Source organism: Gorilla gorilla, chromosome 6, assembly GCF_029281585.2.
Source record: "Gorilla gorilla gorilla isolate KB3781 chromosome 6, NHGRI_mGorGor1-v2.1_pri, whole genome shotgun sequence".
Classification (NCBI taxonomy): Eukaryota; Metazoa; Chordata; class Mammalia; order Primates; family Hominidae; genus Gorilla; species Gorilla gorilla.
Window position 1 is genome coordinate 120,045,593 of NC_073230.2, and position 13,223 is coordinate 120,058,815.

Below are 13,223 nucleotides of genomic sequence, written 5' to 3' on the forward strand. Positions count from 1 at the left end.
CCAAATTCATATACTGATGGCACTTGGAGGTGGGGCCTTTTGGAGGCAATTTGGTTTAGATAAAGTCATTAGAGCTGAGCTCCCATAATGAGACTGGTAGCTTTATAAGAAGAGAAAGAGAGACCTGAGCAGGTATGCTCTTGCTCTTTTACCATGTGATGCCCTCTGCCATGTGTGATGTCATAAGGTCCTTATTAGATGCAGCCCCTTACCTTGAACTTCGCAGCCTCCAGAACTACAAAAAAAAAAAAAGTCATTTCTTTATAAATTACCCAGTCTATGGTATTCTGTTATAGCAACAGAAAATGGACTAAGACACAATTTCTTTGTTCTATGAACAAATTTAAGTCTTCTAAACAGTACTTACTTCTCCAAATAAAATGATGCTTGGTATTAATTGAAATGTAGGACTGTTACAGCGGACTGCAGATCTTATTGCTGCTGGCAGAAACAGAATTATAATGAATATCTGATGTTCTGTGGTACTTGGAGGCATTTTGAAAACTCTTCCATTAAGAGAATAAAATACAAACATAACCACTGTACTTGAAACAAAACAAGGGCTGTTAGATTTGACTCAATCCTTTCAATGCAATTTTATCACATATATATGTAAACATACACACACACACAGGTATATACTTATAAACACATGTATATTCTTATATACATAAATATATGTATATTCTTATATACATGTGTGTATTATATATTATGTGTGTATAATATATAATATGTGTGTATAATATATATTACATATGTGTGTATGTATACACACAGAATATTTCAAAAAAGATTATAAGTGATTGAAAGGACATGGAAAAATTAGACTTTTTAGCTAATTGTCTAAGACAGTTAAACATTTGCTGTTTCCATCATTCTACACTCAGTTAAGCCAGGCTAAGGATCATCTTATAAATGCTGACTTTGTTGTATTTTTCTCATATCAAACAATTCAGTTCAATCTCTTCTTACTGAATGCTTACTATACACTAGGCATTGTGCTGAGGACCAGGAATACAAAGATGCAGACATCCTGTTCACTGCCAAATTTTGACAAGGTAACATATCTGGGACCAAATATATATCCATTTTACAAACAGAAACTTCATAGTAAGTTTCAGTATTAGAATTTTCTTGTCAGCAGCCATGATATCTAAACTGCTAAATATATACCCTAAGTAAATATTCTATAAGCACATCAGATTAGAAACAGCTGGCAGCTTCAGGCTGTTCATTTCAAAATGAATTGAAGACCTGTAATCAGACTAGTGAGGATATTATTGATAGGATAAGTATTTGTGTACTTTCACATGAATAAACTTTCTTCTTTCATGCTTTCAAATTTAGGGCCTTTTTAGTGGCGTTGGGATGCCCCATTAAATGCTAGAAAACTATTTAGTTTATCCTTAGTCAATTCTACTGAATTTGGCATCTCTTAAATTTGGTTGAGGAAGAAATCTGCAAAAGACAATTACTTGAAATATATGTTTATTAAAAATGCGAGACTGCCAATATATTTAAGGAAAAAAGAACATGTAAAAACAAACAAACGAAAGACTTTCTTCTGACAACGCTGTGTTAGTGTTTCACATTTATAATTTTTTAGTATTAATCTGTAAGAATCCATGAAAGAAATAAACTTGTACTTGCTTATTGTGCCTGCTTCTAGATTTTAGACATGCTAGCACCTCTTTGTAACAGTGGTCTTCCAAAGAGAGACTTGACCAACCTGTGCACAGAGGGACTGTCCTTAGTGCAGTGCTAAAGCTCTGGGCTATGAGTCCAAAGATCTCATTCATTCATAGACTCTTGTGCAGGCAAGACACTAACTGCTATGACAGTCAGCAAAAAGTAAAACAACAAGTAATCTATACATATTTATTAATTTCTGCATTTGTGGATTAACTGTGTTGATACATCTCTCGTTTGCTGAAAGGATTAAAGTAGCTCAACACAGAGGTAAGAATGACTTCCTCCCGTGACTTTCTATATGGGTGTAGAGGTGGCAACCTCTGACTAGGTGTCTGCATAGCAAATTGTATACTTTTAAAATAACGTCATCGACCATATCAAAAACAGGGAGAGGGATGATAAAGAATATACTGTAATGAAAGTCCCGCAAACCCTACTTTCCAGAGTGAGGAAGAAAAAATGATTGCCTGATATTTTAAGTAGGAGCTGCTTTCTTTGCTGTAGGTTGGCAGAAGCTGGAGAGTGGAGCAGGAGTCTCCTAGAAGCAGTGTTTTCTCACTCCAAATCTGAATTGGATGCTCATTAATGAGCACCAAGCACCAGTTTGCAGTAGCCATTCTGAATTTAACAGTAACCATTTGGAGGCTACAAATCCTGAGGTCTGACTCTGAACATGTGTTTGTTTATTGGCACAGGGATAGCACTACACCATTTAGTTATAAAGCACAACGAGCAAATCTACATTAATATGAGAATCCATATTTTGTCCTTCTTTTGCTATATGTCACACTTCTCAGTGAGACCCTAACAAGAGCAGGAATTAAGAATAGGTCAGAAGAACATCTGCTTTTCTTATTTTGATTACGTGGGCAAGCAAAGGAATTTGCTTTTATAACACCAAAATAACTTGGAATGCAGCAAAAATAAACGCACCTTCTGTCTCATGGAATGTTATTACAGTACAACGCTTTGTGAATGCTTGTTGGCATTTTCAAGCATTTTTTGTTCTCCTCATTTCTTTCTCAGCTCCATAATGCAATCCTCATGGTTTGAGCACTAGACTTCAAATGAGACATCTATTCAGAGAGTGTTCAGACAAAACGAGTGGTTTCCTTAGTAATGGGAACTATGTGAAAGCCTTCAGCACAGCCCCTTCAGACAGCCAGGCTTCTCCCAGGCTTGTGGTTCACACATAGGCTCTCAGTGAGCATTATACAGCTGGGGAGCACCCCCAAAGTCTAAACTGACCAAAGCACTGAATATTCATTGCATTTCTAATCAAATGTACCCTTTATAAAAGGTTAAAGATGTAAGAAGTGCTCTTAATGGCGAGGGTTAATTTGCTCATTTTCAGCATCATGTCTATGGAATGGAAAGAAAGATAAGTGATTTTGCCAAAAAAAAAATGACACGTGTTGCTCTTTTGTTTGATTGTACTTTACATTTCCTTACCTTAAAAACCTAAGCCTGTCCTATTCTTGTTCCTTCTATGCCTAAAGACTACTACTTCTGATTTTCCAGTTTTCTGCATAACAATCATCTTCAATAAAGCTTTGAAACTCTGCTATTAAAACAGGGTGCAAATGTTGCCTTTCGTAGTCTCAAATATATTTAAAATATAGTAAAGTAGTTTCATGTATACCAATGTTGAAGTTTTATGTATGTGTATCGATCCATTTTGTTACTTAGTTTCAGGACGACACAATAATTAGAAAAACAGCTGGTTTCTCTGGGTAATACAATTGTCATTCATCTTAAATATTGACTCTTGAAGGCAGACAAATAACAACAACTATCCAAAATAAAAACCAACATGAAAATAATAAAAAATTATCTCAGCTGATATAATGTTTGCCTTTGAGGAATAATGATTTATAGATACCTTCACACTATGTTAATCATCCAATTAGGAGAATAAAAATATTGTCAAACATTTTGGGGTTGAAAAACATGAGGTATAGCTAAATTGTTAGTCTTCTACCATGAATATTTTTTGTCAATCTGGTTACACATAAGCAAACACAGGAAGCAAAAGTTAAGCTATAAAACCTGCAAAGGAGAGGAGAACGAGGGCCTCAAAAGATCACTGAAGAGAAGAAAATACAGTTTTAAGACTGTTGGCTTTGGAGTCTGACTTGCATTCTAGCTTTCCTTCTTCACTAGCGTGATAACTGTAGAAGTTCACCAACCCCAGTTTCCTCTTCTGTGAAAAGGGGAAAGTCCCTGACTGCCTCACAGTACTGTAAGAATGAAACCATATGTGTGCAGGGTCTACCAAGTTTCAGTGTCTTGCATAGAGTTAAACTCAACAAATGCTATTTAATATTATTCTAGGTACTTTAATTTCAGCATACATAATTTCTGCATTTGTACAGCTATGCATATTTTAAAATCTGATCTATTTCATTGTGGTTTGTGGATAACTCAAGGAAAATCATTTCTATTTTCTGAATAATACCAATAATAAATATAACAACAAAAATACTAAATTTGCTGTCAAGAAATAATTGAACTGAGGAATGAAGAGTGAACAGTAAGAAGCAGCCTTGCTAAACACAAGTGTGAGCCTGACTGTGTTGTGGAGGAAGGGAAGAATGGACTAGAAGGTATGAGATTAGAAGCAAGAAAGATGAACTAGAAAAGATGAGACTGGAAGCAGGGAAGTTAGGAGAAATTGCAGCAGCCAAGGTAAGAGACGATGAACATCTAGCAGACAGAGAAGATAATTTAAGAAAACTTCAGAGTAAAATCAAGTTGCATGTGGTGAAATGCAAGATATGAGGCACAAGATCCAAAGTTCCTGCAATTCTCTAGGTAACGAGGCAGCAGCAGAAATTAAAAAAAAAAAAAAAAAAAAAAAAAGAAAGGAAAAAAGAAGAAAGCCAGTTTAGGGGAGCGCTTAAGAGGTCAGCTTTAGACACGTAGAGTACAGAGTGCCTGGGGATCACGCAAGTAGAGACATTTACCAGACAATTGGAGGGAAGGATTGATAGGTAGAAAGATAGATAGACGGATGGATGGATGGATGCACGGATAAAGAGACTGATTAATTTTACTTGCAAGAGCATTGATATAGGTTTGAAAGTAGTAATTACATAGTAGAAGAGACAATATTATCTAAGAGAGCATATAAAGAACAGTAGGCAAAAGAACAAGCCTAGGATAAATACTTAAGAGGTAGATGAACCCACAATGACAAGAGACAGAATGTGCAGACAAGCATGAGGATGACTTAGGAGGCTTTGATGTGCAATAACCAAATTGGGAGGGCACTGGTTGAGATTCCAAAGCAGAATTTCAGTAACAAGGTTGGAATAGAAATCAGAGAAAAGTCAACTGACAAAGTAGGTAGAAAGTGATGATGTGATTGTAGCAAATATTGATAGCTCTTCTGAGAAACTTAATATGAGGAGAACAGAGAAGGAAAGATAGACGAGGGTTCAGGATTAAAGGGATGATTGTTGTTATTGTAGTATGAGTAACAAGTAAATGTATGGATTTTGTGGAAATATTGCTAGATATGTTTTCACATCGCTAGAAAAGGAGTAAAAGGCAATCCCCTGAGTGAAAAGAATGGAGAGAGACATAGAGAAAAGCCAAGATGAGAGACCTTTTTGGATCTACAGAGAAATATAAGGAGAAACATAGGGAAGAATAAAGGAATCTGAGGAAGAGATACAGAAAAAAATTTGTCTCATTGATTTCTGACATGTCATCCTTGATTGTGAATTTATTGGAATGGTGAGATTACTTTTGTTCTTCAAATGATTCGTATCTTTCATTAAAAGTAAGACCTTTGGGTATATACACAGTAATGGGATTGCTGAGTCAAATGGTATTTCTGCCTTTAGGTCTTTGTGGAATCATTGTCTTCCAAAGCAGTTGAACTAATTTACACTCCCAACAACAGTGTAAAAGTGTTCCTTTTTCTCCACAACCTCGTCAGTAGATTGAAGCTAGTTGATTACGATATTTAGCTGTTAACTAAATTTTTGTGGGTTTGCGTCCCATTAATCTAGTAAGGACTCAGTAAGGTGTTTTTTGACTTTTTTAATAGTAGCCATTCTGACTGATGTGGGATGGTACCACATTGTGGTTTCTATTTCCATTTCTCTAATGACCAGTGATGCTGAGCTATTTTTCACATGATTGTTGGCTGCACATATTTCTTTTTTTGAGAAGTGTCTGTTCATATCCTTTGACCGCTTTTTATAAAGACACATGCACATGTATGTTCACTGCAGCACTATTCACAACAGCAAAGATATGAAACCAACCTAAATGCCCATCAGTGATAGACTGGATAAAGAAAATGTGGCACATAAACACCAAGGAATACTATGCAGCCATTAAAAAAAGAACAAGATCATGTCTGTTGCAGGGACATGGATGCAGCTGGAGGCTACCATCCTTAGCAAACTAATGCAGGAACAGAAAACCAAATACCACATGTTCTCACTTATAAGTGGGGGCTAAGTGATGAAAAATCAACAGCCACTGGTGCCTCCTGGAGGGTTAAGAGTGGGAGGAGGGGGAGGATCAGAAAAAACAACTAATGGCTACTAGGGTTAATATGTGAGTGATGAAATAACATGCACAAAACCCCGCCCCATGATCCATGTTTACCTTTGTAACAAACCTGCACATATACCCCTGAACTTAAAATAAAAGTATTTAAAAAAAGACGTGGACTGGTACTGTGGCTCACGTCTGTAATCCCAGCCATTTGGAAGGCCGAGGTGGAAGGTTCGCTTGAGAGCCGGCTGGGCAGCATAGAGAGACCCCATCTCTACTCAAAGAAAAAAAAAAAAGAAAAAAAGAAAAGAAAAAGAAAAATTAGCAGGATATGGTGGCTTGTGCCTGTGGTCCTAGCTACTCTGGAAGCTGAGGTAAGAGGAACATTTGAGCCCAGGATTTCGAGGTTATTGCAGTGAACTATGATCGTGCCATTGCACGCCAGCCTGGGCAACAGAGCAAGAACTGTCTCAAAAATAAAGAAAAAAAAATTAAAACAAAACCTATAGGTAAATAAGAATCTCTTTTTTTCTCCAATTCTACTTTCCAAAACTCCTTTGAAAAAGAAAATGAGAACTCTGACCCAACTTGCTTTAGTTCAACATTCTAACAAACAGTCAATAGTACTACTACTCACCTTACATCATGTTTCTAACTGAATTGAGAACTAATCTGTTATTAGAATTAGACCACAAAGGACAAAGTCATTGAAGACCTTCCTAGCACAACGTCAGCCCCTCACCATCAGTGACTCATTCATATGTATTTAGCTTTCTGAGCATATCGACTCATTTTTTCCACTAGGCACTGCATTTCTTCAGAGCTCTACTTCTCAAATCACGACAGCAATAACAATTCTGTCATCAAACCTGAACAACCACTACTATATAAAAGCAACCACTGTCTTGTGCATAAAACTCATTCCTTTTTAAAAACAGTATTTTATTTTTGGCATCCCTTGTTGCCGACTATATTGAATTGGTTGGCTCAGCCATCCATCAAGCATTCATTTATTTTACAAGTGAATATTGAGTACCTTGTGCAGTAGAAAGAGCTTTGGCTCTGTAAGCAGACAGAACTGAGTTCAAATTTTAGCCTCATTATTTAATAGTTTTGGGACATTGGGCAAGTAAGCTAGCTTCTTTCACCCAATGTTTCTACAATGCCAATTGAAGGTAAAAATATCTATCTTTGCCGGGCGCAGTGGCTCACGCCTGTAATCTCAGCACTTTGGGAGGCTGTGGCGGGCTGATCATGAGGTCAGGAGATCGAGACCATCGTGGATAGCATGGTGAAACCCCATGTCTACTAAAAATACAAAAAATTAGCAGGGCATGGTGGCACGCGCCTATAGTCCCAGCTACCAGGGAGGAGGCAGGAGAATCACTTGAACCCGGAAGGTGTTGGTTGCAGTGAGCCGAGATCGTGCCACTGCACTCCAGCTTGGGCAACAGAGCAAGACTCCATCTTAAAAAAAGAAAAAAAAAAAAAAAACGAAACACTAGAATAGCTATAATTCAACTGGAATAGCTATAATTTATATATCAATCCCAATTTGAATAGAATATTTTTGAAGTTAATATATATAATATACAAATATATGTTAGTGCTCGACAGATGTTATTTTATCCATTTTATATGCATTGTGGAGCTTAAAAACGTAATAAGACATATACTCCCTCTAGGAGAATCTTATATGCTAAAAGGGGAAACAGGTAAAATTACAGAAAAAATTATAATACCAAAAAAATGGTAAGTAATAAGAGCGATAAAGAGTGCTATTGTGGGTCAAATGAGAGATTATACCTTGTTAAAGGAGGAAAACAATGACCATTATAACAATGACCACTACCATAATAATGCCAGTAATAATGTCAAACATTTGTTCAAGACTACTACATTTCAGCACTTTTCTAAACCCAGTATACATATTAACTGTTTTAATGTTCATAACAATTCTAGGAGAAAAATGACATGCAGAGATAATACTTAAACCAAGATGCACAGATGATACTTAACAGAGATGATACTTAACATGATGCTCAGAGTCTCTAGGAAGTGGCAAGGTAAGGATTGAAACCCAGGCATTGTGGCTCTACAACCCACATTCTACCGACTGTCCAGGCTACTTTTCTAAGAAAAGCACACAGGCGAATAAAGCCCAGGATTTGATGAAATAGCAATAAACAAGTTAAAAATCCCAACCACTAAGTCAGTGAATATCTACTGTACCCAATATTTTCTTATTTGATGATGAAGGCAAAACTCTTTCAGTATAATTTAAGGGTTGTAATTATTCATTTATATTTTAAAACCATTTCAATACATTTCCATTAAAACTCAGTATTCATCTAGGAAACCCTGTAGACATTTCCTACAATGTTGGTAACATGTACAACCATGTAATACTGTGGTTTACAATGTGAAATTTCTCTGAAGCTTTAGTGCCTTCTAAAGGAAGAAACTTAAAAAAAAATGAAGGGAGAGAAGGAGGGAGAGTAAGAAGAAGGAAGAAAAGAAGGAGAAGAAGGAAAAGAAGAATTAGCAGAGACCTGTCCATCATCCAGTAGATGATAGGGTAATATGGTGGAAAAAACCTGGAATACCTGAGGGGCTCTATCCTGGCTTTAATGTGCCAACTGTGTGCTAAGATTCCATGGTTCTCATTTGATGATCACTCACAATTGTATTAATTCAAAAACCCTAAAATCCTTACTGTATTACAATGTAACGTCTTCATATGGTACTTCATTATACAGATGTGATACCAAAATAATTTTTTCATGTATCTTTGGAGACAGCCACATTTCATATTTACAGTTAAGGACTGAACTCCCTGATAAGTGAAAAAACACCCAAAACACACACTGATTCCATAAAGCTGCTGATGCTCTTGGAACAAGATAGAAATTCCAGTCAAAGAACAGAATCGTCATCCTTTTCATCCAAAGCCAGAGTCATTTTCTCTTTCACATTAAAATCTCATTTCTAGTGCTCCATGATATTAAGTTTATAAAAATGAGTATAAAATATTTTAAATTTATCATGTACCTACATTAAAAGGACAATTGCAGGAAGAGCACTCTGATCTCCCACTTTCAAAAGAGTGATCATTTAGTTAAAACAACTTCCTATGAAATAATGTAAGATAACATATAAATGGCTACCTTTAACAATTCTAACTGAATCAAAACTTAAAAGATTTTTTCTTGATTTCTGAAAGAGACAGAAATTTAAGATATTAGGTATGACTGCAGTTTCATTTAAAAACCAAGAGAGGAGTTTAATCATGTATCTGACTATCACAACTTACCTTCATTATGGGAGTGCATTATAATTGGTTTGATTACTGGACTTGTCAATTATACAGTCAATATCAATCAATGAAAATTAATCACTTAAGATACCATGGCATAAATAAAAATTCTCTTTTTACAAATAATTATCACAATTTTAAGATTATTCTTCCATATGTGGAAATAAATCCTGCAGATACTGAAATAATTTGGAATATTAAAGAAACTAAGATTTGCTAGATTAAAATTAAGGGGTAAGAAGGATGATTATTACTATTATTAAAAGTACATTAAATTATATGTAAATATACTCTAACACAACATCCCAACACTCAACCATGATCCCTAACATACAGAACTGACTCAGTGCTTTCTGAGTAAATACTAGAGTATCCAGTAAATAATAAAACCTTACAATAATATTCTGAAATAAGTATTAGGTTAAATGAGATGCTACTTTTATCTTGAACTTATTTTGATTCATTTGAATAAATTCTTATAGAAAAAAACATTTGGGAACTGTTTCTAGAAAACTACAGAGTGAAAATATTCAGTATTTAAAGACAAGCCTACTGTTTAAAATTTTTCCTGGTATTATTATTATTATAATAACTGCAAACTATTGCTCTATGTCATGTCAATAAACACTTAAGGAGCAATTAGATGTGAAGGTTTTGTTTTTTTTTTCCTAAGTAAATCTAATAAGTGCCATTTCTCTTTACTCCACTAGAGGGTAGTCTCTCAAAACTGGGGTTGGAGTCATGACTCTAGCCTGCTTTTGAACTGTTGATATATTAATCCTCATGTTCCATTCTCCTCAACAAGATGTTTCTCTAGTATACTAATTAAGGTTGTAAAACATGCATTTTTAAAACTGCTTTTCGATTTTTCATATATGTTCTTTGAGAAATATGCACTGCTATGTGTTTCTGTGTTTTCCAAATTTCTGGTAATCAATAAAAATGTTTTACATGTATGGCTTATATAGTATATTTTCCTGGGAAATATCCTTTCAGAGTTAATAGGCCTAAGAATAAAGATAGTCTTTTAAATAATTTAACTTATTACAATCGAAATATTTCCCCAGAGTGGTAAAAAATACATCCTAAATACACACACACACTCACAGATACACAAACCCACCTACACATGTACCCATTCATATGTAGCTCCTAGATTTATTACATCATATAAAGAGAAGTCAGTGAGTATAATTAGAAATACATATTTTTTAAAAGTACCCCCTCAAATGCCAATGTTGTGAATTACAGAGAGGCAAATATATGCTTTATTTTAAAAATCTGGTCAATCCAGACAAGAAATGTCATTGCTAAAAAAAAAAAAAAGTGTTATTGAACACCAAGCACATATGCTAAATTAAGTAGGATCTATAGAGAACCAAATGCCACTCAAAACAGTTGCAAGCTTCTCTTCTTCAATAATGCAGTCATTGCTGAACTTCAGAGACGGAGTTGGAGGGTTGAGTCTCTACCAGGTGTTTTTAATATTTAGGAAATCCTTATCAGTAGTGTGTCCTCTCTATTTGCAGACTGAAAACATATTTCTCTGAATGACTGATAACCTAAAATTGAGAAAACTTGTCAAAAATTCCCAACATTCCCTCAGAAAGGAAAAAAAAGAAGGAAAATGATACCTAGGAAAACATGCAAGCCTGTTTCATTTATTTGTATCCTAAGCAGCAGTGTCATAGAACAGACAGTTTGTTTCAGCCAACCAGACTGGAGCAGCTGCGAGTGCTACATCTTGGCTGTCTGAAGCGATTGGCTCCTCTCTGGGGAGTGGAGGGTGTTCAGTTATTAATGACCGCTGAGCAGGCAGCACCATGTCAGTGTGACAACTGATCGGGTGAACGATGCACCACTAACCACCATGGAAACAAGGAAAAATAAAGCCAGCTCACAGGATCTCTCTTCACTGGATTGAGAGCCTCAGCCTGCCGACTGAGAAAAAGAGTTCCAGGAAAAAGAAGGAATCCCGGCTGCAGCCTCCTGCCTTCCTTTATATTTTAAAATAGAGAGATAAGATTGCGTGCATGTGTGCATATCTATAGTACATATTTGTGTACACTTTGTTACACAGACACACAAATGCACCTATTTATACCGGGCAAGAACACAACCATGTGATTATCTCAACCAAGGAACTGAGGAATCCAGCACGCAAGGACATCGGAGGTGGGCTAGCACTGAAACTGCTTTTCAAGGTAAGTTTAAAATACACATATATTTTAAAATACGTTCTATTTCTTGTCTCTTCGATGATCATGTTTTTACACCTAAATCCTCCTTTGATGTCTTCTTCTTGTCTGAATTCTAAGAGCATTTTTCTTTTATTGCACTTTTGAGAAGAAATTCACATGCAAAACCCAGCTGGCTCTGTGTGTGCCTAGCTGTGTTTGTGAGATTCTCCAACATGCATTTTACTAGCTTGAATGCCCATTAGAGGATGTGAGTGGGAGAGAAAAAGCAGTGTTGGGGGGAGGAGAAAAAGGAGGGAGACAGAAGAGAAGGGAACAGTGGGGGAGAAGAGAGGAGGAGAGGGAGAGAGAAGGAGATGGGGAAGAGAGAAGACAGAGAGGAGACAGAGAGAGAGGAGAGGAGAGTCACGGGTGAGGGGGTGCAATTTTCCTTTTTCTTCACATTATTTGTAGTGAAAAGCAGATCACACATTATTCTCTGTTTTGAAATCAACCCACCAAATGGGGCATTTTTATTTTGTCTCATCCAGCGGATGCAAATTAAGGCAAATGCTGTTGTATGTTAAGAGCTAAACCACTAAGCAGAGTAGCGGAATGAGCATATCACAAACAGTTATTGAATTTCTGCCAGGCTACATCTTACGGACTGGGGTAAATGACTTCCCTTTAATAACATCCCCTCGCTGGTCTGAAGGGACAGTGCAAATGTCTGATTGCTAATGCAGCTGGAACTGCCATACACTAGGTGAAAGGATCCCATGAACCAGAAGAGTTCTAATCTTTGGTAATTAACAGGATCACAGCAGGACGGCTTTAAAGTACATTTCCTATTTAAGAAAATTGTTTATTCTAACCAACTGCTGTATTCCCTTTGCTGTTGTTGAGCTGGATGGCTTAATTCGGCTCTAATTTATTCATTTTTAACAATATGTCCTTGTTTCTCTGCCTCTAATTTCAGTGAAAGCAGGCTATGAATATGAGTAGAACCGTCCTAATTTAGTGAAAAGGGGATAATGTGAAAACAAAAATAGAAATAAAGGTTCAAAATATCTACCTAGAAAATAGTGTGCTCTGGTACCATAAATATTACTGATATATTTCTCATCTTTAGTTTCAGAAGCAATGCCTTTGAGACAGAATTACTCTCAGTAAACTCTATGAGCATCCATGTATTGATGATTCATGGAATTCAGTGTGGGTTAATTTTTACTTCCCATCTTGTAAAGGGAAGCCAGCTACTTAGAATATGCTTTCAAACAGACAACACCAATTGAGGATATTCATGGAAACATTCACTGCCCTCTTTACTGGGTCCTGGAAAGACAGTAAAAGAAACCTAGCATTTGTATTTCATCTTCTGGAGCTCTCTCCTGCCTTCTTTTAGTTCAACTAACCACACAGTTAACAGAGTCAGCTTCTTTGAAACTGTGGGTTATTTTTTTCCACAACTGTGATTTCAGAGCTATTATTGGTTTCCTAGTTTGTAATATAAGCCAAAG

At 36.1% G+C, this 13,223-nt stretch overlaps 2 protein-coding genes across 9 annotated transcripts in view; one reads left to right on the forward strand and one right to left on the reverse strand.

The window, feature by feature from the left end:
* The window catches only part of IMMP2L (inner mitochondrial membrane peptidase subunit 2), an 888,292-nt gene that overhangs the window by 414,631 nt on the left and 460,438 nt on the right, over positions 1 to 13,223 (reverse strand). The gene's annotated exons all lie outside the window — the stretch shown is intronic.
* The window catches only part of LRRN3 (leucine rich repeat neuronal 3), a 34,676-nt gene continuing 32,591 nt past the window's right edge, over positions 11,139 to 13,223 (forward strand). Inside the window, exon 1 of one of the 2 annotated variants that reach the window (XM_004046055.4) lies at positions 11,139 to 11,730. The gene's annotated coding sequence lies outside the window, so the exon portion shown is untranslated. The remainder of the gene's footprint in view (positions 11,731 to 13,223) is intronic. The other variant, XM_004046056.4, reaches the window with a different exon arrangement.